Source organism: Otolemur garnettii, unplaced genomic scaffold (assembly GCF_000181295.1).
Source record: "Otolemur garnettii isolate 467f Iridium unplaced genomic scaffold, OtoGar3 scaffold00004, whole genome shotgun sequence".
Lineage (NCBI taxonomy): Eukaryota > Metazoa > Chordata > Mammalia > Primates > Galagidae > Otolemur > Otolemur garnettii.
This window is the reverse complement of record NW_003852399.1, coordinates 40,859,376-40,867,386: the sequence shown is the minus strand read 5'-3', so window position 1 is coordinate 40,867,386 and position 8,011 is coordinate 40,859,376. Positions and strand designations below refer to the sequence as shown.

The window sequence follows — 8,011 nt, the reverse complement described above, 5'->3', positions numbered from 1 at the left end:
TGCATATATATATATATATATATAGGATCAGTATACCTTCTTGCTGAATTTTCCCCGTTTGATTATGTATAATTATCTTTGTCTTTTTTATCATTTTTATTTTCAAGGTGGTTATTTCATAATGTGAACATAGTTACTTTTATAGAGTTTTGTTTTCATTTGTATGCAATATTTTTTTCCAATTCCTTCACATAGAGGCCCTGAGTATCTTTGCAAGTTAAATAGGTTTGGTGAAGACAGGAGATACTTAGGGTGTGCTTTTTAATCCCTTTAGCCAATCTATATCTTTTCAGAGGATCATTAAAACTGTTATGTTCAATGTCAGTATTGATATGTGAGATACTGTGCTGTTCATCATATAGAGTAACGCCTAGTTGCTTTGTTTTCTCCCTTGTGTTATTGTTCCATATGGGTTGTGAGATTTACCTTTCAGGTATTTTTACCTTGGTGGCTGTTGTTTATTTTGTGTATGTGTGTGTATAGCACACTTGTGAGTATTTCCTGTAGGGTAGGCCTAATGGTAACAAATTCTTTTAGTATTTGCTTGTCTGGGAAAGGCTTTATTTCTCCTTAATTTATGAAACTTAGTTTTGCAAGATACAGAAGTGTTGGCTGGCATTCATTCTGTTTCAGATGACTAAAAACAGGATCCCAATTCCCTCCAGCTTGAAAGGTGGCTGCTGAGATGTCTGCTGTTAGTCTGATATTAAGTAACTTACTGCTCTCATCTCTCGGCTTGTAGGATTTTATCCTTTATTTTGACTTTGTTCAGGGTAATGATTGCATGTCTAGGGCTGTCCTGTTTGTTATGCATCTTCCAGGTATTCAATGATTATCTTGTATTTAGATAGCTAAAACTCTAACAGGATCAGTAAAGTTTTCCTGTATTATTTTTTCAAATAGGTTTTCCATGTCCATTTTTTTTTCCTTCTTCTCTCTCAGGGATACCTATAATTCTTTTTATTAGTTTACATTGAATAATTTCATATTTTCTCAGTGACTATACTTCTATGTTATTTTTCCTTCATTTTTAATGGCTCTATTATATGACACCAAAATACTCGTTTTCAACCTCTGAAATGCTTTCTTCTTCTCAGTCTTATCTGTTGTTAAAGTTATCTGATGTATGTATTTTGAAATTCCCTGAATGATTCTTTCATTTCTGAATGTCTTGTTATCTCTTTTTGAAGGTTGTCTCTTTAGTGACTTTTTTGTTCATCGTCTGGATTAAGTTTTTGGTTTCCTTGAGATAGTTTTCCACCATCTACCATCTGCTCAATTTCATTCTTCTGACTTTCCATCTGTGACTTGAATTCCATGTATCTGTCATTTCAACAATTTCCTTTTGGTTAGAGTTCATTGCTTGATAGCTATTACGATCCTTGGGGGGTGTTGAGCCAGTCTATTTTTTTTTCATGTTCCTGAAGCTTTATGCTGGTATCTTCTCATCTGGGGCCACTTCTCTCAGCTTCTGTCTTTGCTGAGAGCTTTGTTGCTCAGCAAAGACAGGGAGTGGTCCCTTGATGGATATGTGGCTCCTACTCCAGAAGCTTAGCCAGGTGGGATGCACTCAGCCTTTATCACCGCCCGTATGCTGCATCTTTCCCCTGTGGTTGTCACTGGGCCATTGAGCCAGGGATGGCCCGTGGTGCAAGGTGCATACATAAGGTGAAGCTGACTGACAGGATAGCACATGACCATGAAATTGAGTGCATACATATAGGCCTGGTCAGCTGAGGTGCCAGGTATGTGGGATGGGTGAATTCCATACAGGGTGCAGCAAGGGCCATGGAACATGCTCGGGATGTAGAAACCCCACAGGCTCATGTGACATGGAGTGGAGTAGCCCCTAGTGGGCAATAGGTTATCAGGTCACAGCTTACACAAAGGGCAGAGCAGGGACTCCAGACAGAGTAGACGTGTAGGGAGGGTGCCTACTCAGGATGGAGTGGGTGCATAGGGCATGCTGCTCACGCACAAGGACTAGGGTGGCCACAGAATGGGGAACACAAGTTGGGCAATGCCCAGCACCCACGGTGCTTAGGTAGAACACAAGTTGGGCAATGCCCGGCACCCACGGTGCTTGTGCTAGGGCACCCATATCCAAACACTGTAGCTGTGCTGGCTTATGTAGTCCTCCAGGCTTTCCAGACAGCAGTAGCAGCAGTGGTCTAGCTGCCTACAGCTTTGGACTAGGGACAGGTTATCCACCCAGGTCCTATGGAAAATTTGGCTCAACAAGATCACTTAAGCCACCGTAGCATGTGCCAGGCCCTTGGTCTCCTGCATGGGGAGTGCATATCATCTGGCCATGGGGTGCACACATGTGCCAGTATTCCCAGGTCTCTCTAATCTGCTAGGGGTGAGGGGGAGGCTACAGCCACAGCTCTGACCCCTGGGCAAAAGTAGGATTCAGGGGTTGGGATTTTATAATCTTCTTAGTGTAGTTAGTTGGTAGCTGACAGTTTTAACAGCTAATAATGATCATAATGCTTAATGCCTAATTTAAAAAAAATTTTTTTACATGAGGCTTTAGTTTTTATTAAATCAACTGTAACAAGTACTAGAATAATCATATAAATATTCTTCTTTATTATACAAATATAAGTTATTGATTTATTTTTTGTAATCATGATGAATCACCTGTACAAGAAAAAAGCACTCATTTTTTAGACAGTAATGTACACATATGCTTAAGATAAAGCTTTTAGAAACCAGGGATTTTTATTGATAATATGAGTACTTTTATTTTTATTAATATATATTATTTATATTATGCACTTACCTTCATTAATTTTATTCTTACTTTCTTTGGGATTAATATATATGACTTTTTTCATTCTGCTCTAACTAATTTCATTGTGACATATTATTCTGTTAGAATAGTGGTTTTCTTCCTATCTATAGCAAAGTGAAATGTATATACAATTGTTTGTTCCATTACAAGCAACACCTTTGGACCAATCAGTTTCAGCTGGGGAGTTTGCAGACTGATACATACATCCTCCTGTTTTATCTCCTTTTACTTTAAAATATAGGAAGCATATTTATAAAACAAACCAACTGAGGAAACTCTTCATTTTTAAGATAGTATAGATTCTCATCTGGAAAGATGCTATTTCTATTTGTTTAGAATAACTTTATTACTTTATTTTAATAAAAGTCTCATGCATTTTTATTTTCTGCTGTGTTTACATATTTATTTCAGATATATCAGATATATTTTCTAGCTACTTCTAGTTGGCATATAAAATATATAGACCTGCATTTATCTATTGAATGATCTAATCAAATTGTAATCCTAATTATAATAACTTCTCTTCAGATTTGGCTAGGATGGGCTTTCTATATTGTATCATTTTTATATAATAGCCATTTGCTTCATCTGTTGCATTTCTTATAACTACAGTTCCTTGTTATTTTTCAAACTGCCGCAGCTAAAACTTCTGCACAATGTTGAATAATGTGGTGCAGGTAGACATAATAATCTTCTTTACGATTTAAAGAAAATATATTCATGCATCATTATGAAGTATGCTTTTCGTTTAATGCCTTGATTCATGCCTGGTAAATGACCTGCTCTTCCTAAGTTTCTGTATTATAAATGGATATTATTTATTTTTACTTATTGTGTATCTATTAATATTCCTGTATAGCTTTTATGGTTTATTCTTTTATTGTGATAGATTGTATTAAAATTTTTCCAATGTTTAATAAGCCATGAATTCTTGGAGTAAGTGAATCTTAGTTATTATATATTCTGGTTTTGTTTAGTTTTGCTTCTGATAAATTGCTGGGCTTCCTTACCCCCTGATATATTATTCATGAATTTTAAAACTATTTTTATCACTGAGATTCCTTTATGATTTTATTTTTTATCCTGGCACCTGATTTTAATATGTACTTAAATTTAGCCTCATGTAAAGAGACAGATGCTCTCTCTTTTCTATTTCCTGGAAGAGTTTGTAAAAGTAGAAAATACCTGAGATATAAATTCTTAGAATAACTCAGCTATAAAACTATCGAACTTAGTGGTTGGAAGGAATATTTTTAATTTCTAATTAATTTCTATATATTTTCATGATTTCAACTTTTTCTTGAGATGGCTTTTAAAAGTACTTTCTCTAGGATAGAATCCATTTTAAATAGTTTTAAATTTATTAATATAAAATTATAGGCACTTTGAATGTATATGTAGTTTCTTATATTTTTCTTTTTTTTATTCCTTACATACAGTTGATGTTTGGACATTAGGAGCACTGACCTTCCATACAGTTAAAAATACAGCTATAGGGTGGCGCCTGTGGCTCAAAGGAGTAAAGCGCTGGCCCCATATGCCGGAGGTGGTGGGTTCAAACCCAGCCCCAGCCAAAACTGCAAAAAATATATACCTATAATTACTGACTCTCCTTGAACTTAACTACTAATATTCTAATGTGCATGGGAAGTCATATCGATATTATGAACAACTGATTGACAAATATTTTTATGTTACATGTATTATATACTATATTTTCACAATAAACTAAGATAAAGGAGAATGTTATGAAGAAAATCACAAAGAAGAGAAAATATATTTACTATTTATACATGAAAGTGGATCTTCATAAAGTTCTTGAAGCTCACCATCTTCATGTTGAGTAGGCTGAGCAGGACAAAAAGGAGATACGTTCTTGCTGTCCCAGGAGTGGTGAATAGACGAGGCGAAGGAGGGAGGAGGGGCGGCAGGTGAGGCAGCCCTTATAGCACTTCACAGAAACCATCACTATTTCTGTTTGGCTTTTTTACTCATTCATTTCTTTAAAAGTATTTCTATACATTTCCAATATTTCCTCCACAATTTGTTTAATTTCAGTGCCTGTGTCAGAGAGGTCCATGTCAGAACAGCAGGCATCTATATATTCATGCTCACAGAGGAAGAGAACCATCTTCAGTGGCAAACAACAGTTGCCATGAAGCAAAACCACCAGCAGGCTTCGGGCTGAGGAGAGAAAGCAGAGTCTCCTCCTTGTGTAGCCGGCTTTACAGATTCAGAGAAACTTCTCTAGTAACAAAATATAGAAATTATCCTGAAAATGTAGTCTTGGCACCTTTCTGACAAGTTATCCAGTGTCATTTTTTTCCCTGGTGATACCAGATTTTGATACTGGATTTCCAGGCTTTTGGTCTCGGTGGTTCGAAGAATGAAGTAACGACCACGGGATAAGTTTTATTTAACAATACAAGTGTTACAGCTCTCACAAAGAATCAAGCTTCCTTGCAGAGCAGGATCAGCAGTAAGATAGGTCTTATAATACAAGTGTTACCCCTCTCACAAAGAGCCAAGCCTCGTTGCAGAGCAGGATACAGCAGTAAGATAGGTTTTACAAGTGTTACAGCTCTCACAAAGAATCAAACCTTCTTGCTCTCCTGCTCTCTCTCCGAGGTCTATGGACGTCTGTGTTTGGGCTCTCTGCTTAGGGGCTTATATAGGGGCAGTTGTCCAATGAGCTTTTGGGTCCTGAAAACAGACCAATCAGGAGCAGGTTTTGAAAATAGACCAATGAGGGATGCACTGGAGGAATCACCAGTGTTTTCCCCCACTTGGTGCAGGTTCCTTTGGCTACTAGAGCCTCTGTTGGGAGAGGGAAGCTCCCCCCACTTGCCTATGCTCCAGCCTGCTAGTTCATCTGCCAGCTGCCACCAACACTGCCAAGACCAAAGCAGCAGGTCCTCCAGCCCCGCTCAGCTGAGCTGGCTGGGGTGCCACCTGCCTGGTATCACTGGTACTACTTGTACATCTTCTTCCCTGTAATCTAACCCTGGTTTGAAGCCTCTGTTAATCCTTCTAGTGGTGGTGTCTATTTACTCTCCAAGCCTCCAAGAGCCTTATCTTGAAAGCTTTTACCCCCACCTTTTATTTTAACCATATTCACAATCTAGTCTATGATTTCTTTGATTGGCTCTGTTGTAAATCCTGCAGCATGACAGACAACATCTGTATCAAGTTTTTTCCTACAGGATTTATTGGGTTGGTTTAATAGCTTTCTCAGGTTTTCTGTAACAATAATATCTTCAGTGGTATAATCCCTCCAGACTTTCTTGATGCTCTTTCTTGGGGTTCTATTTCACAGCATTGGCAATCCTTTCCATAGGGTACCATATATAAAGAGCCTTAAAGAGCCTTATGACCCCTGATATAGAGGATAAATGAAAGATTGTATTTGAGGGCAAGGAGACCACCTTCATACTTCCCATCATAGAACTCATAGAGAGGTCTGGGTGACCAGAAACATTGTCCAATATCAAAACAACTTTAAAAGTTTTCTCTCACTTGCAAAGTACTTCCAGACTTCAGGGACAAAGCATCGATGTAACCAAACCAGGAAAAAAAAAATGTGTGTTCTCATTGTCCAGGCCTTCTTGCAGTACAACCAGAAGATTAGCAGCTGGTGTTTATCTTTTCCCTTCAAGGCTCAAGGGTTAGCAGCTTTATAGATAAGGGCAGTCCTGACTATAAACTTGTGCATTTGCACAAAGCAGAAGAATAGCTTAACCCTTTCTGCCCTTAAATTCTGGTACTTGCTTCTCTTCCTGAGAAAGGTTCTTTATGTCAATTTTTCCAGAATAAGACATTTCTATAAAACCTATTTAGGCAATTATCCTTTTTCTTCAATGATTTCTTAATGGCATCTATGAACTTGTCTGCTATCCATTGGATAGCAGAAGCCACTTCTCCTATTATCTTCACATTTTTAAAGCCAAACTTTCTTCTAACATTATAAAACCATCCTTTGCTGGCTTTAAGTTTAACAGCTTTAGATGGTTCACATTCCTGCATTTTAAGTTGTCATGCAATGACTTCCCCTTTTTCTCCAACTATAGTAGAATCCACAGATATGCCTTTCTGGTAGCAATCCTGCACCCACATAAAAGTTGTATTTTCAATATAAAACAAAAATTTATTTTCCAAAAAGTGCAAGATTTTTGTACCTTCTGTCACAGTTGCAAGAAGGAGTCGTGAATTTCCTATTCACTTTTACTGGATAAATTTATCTTGAAATGGGGGGCAATCACAGCTGCCGTCCTTAATCAAGATACAATTCTTTTTTTTTTTTTTTAATGTCATGACTTTTTCCTGGTTTTGGTAGCACTTTCAGCATCACTAGTGGCATTTTGTATGGGTCGCACGGTTTGCAGTATTGCACTAAACATGATGTTTTATATCCAAGAACTGCAAGAGATCACTTTTGACTGTAATATGTAATTTATTGGAGGAATAAACTGCTCAAGCAGTTGTTTTGTAGTTCATTTAGCATCACACAGTGGTGGATACTGGTAACATTTGAGCTCACTACAACAAGCAAGAGGGGGTGCTATTAAAGTATTATACTAGTAGCATTTGTAAAGCAGTTAATTTCATGCAGTTATGCCCTAGTCTGCGTCTTCACATTTTAACATGCAAAAGTGTATGGTGCCACATACATTCATATGTCTATATGTGCATGTGTAAATTTAGATAAATTTTAACTTTTGTAATAGATTTGTATGTTTTTATGGATGCAAATGATAAATAAGAGGCTAGTATCTACATATATTGTTAGCATATATGACATATCTTTCTTTATTTTTTGACACTTATAGGCCACATAGTTCATCTAAGAGTTTTTTTTTTTTTTCAAATTGTCATAATTACAAGCAATTTTCCAATATATTTATGGGGGAAAAAACAGCTAAAAGTGAATCCACACAATTTCAAACCCTGTAGTTCAAGGATCAATTGTAATTTATTTGTTTCTTTCTTTTCTTCCTTATTACTGGTCTTCATTAATTTGAGTAAATTGTATGTCTTTTATTAGTTCTTTAAAAGAACTTTGGTTTTGTGTATGTATTTTATGATATGTATTTAATTAAAGTTACTCTGTTTATTATTTCATTTTTTTATTCCTCTTTTAAAGTAAATGGTTAGCTCTTTCATTTTTAATCTTTCTTACTTTCTTTTTTTTTTTTTTTTTTTTTTTTTTTTTTTTTT

General features: G+C 36.5%; 1 pseudogene; it reads right to left on the bottom strand.

Annotated features, from left to right (window-relative positions):
* Positions 1-4,883: 4,883 nt before the first annotated feature.
* Positions 4,884-5,085, bottom strand: LOC111728097 (annotated as a pseudogene).
* Positions 5,086-8,011: the final 2,926 nt, after the last annotated feature.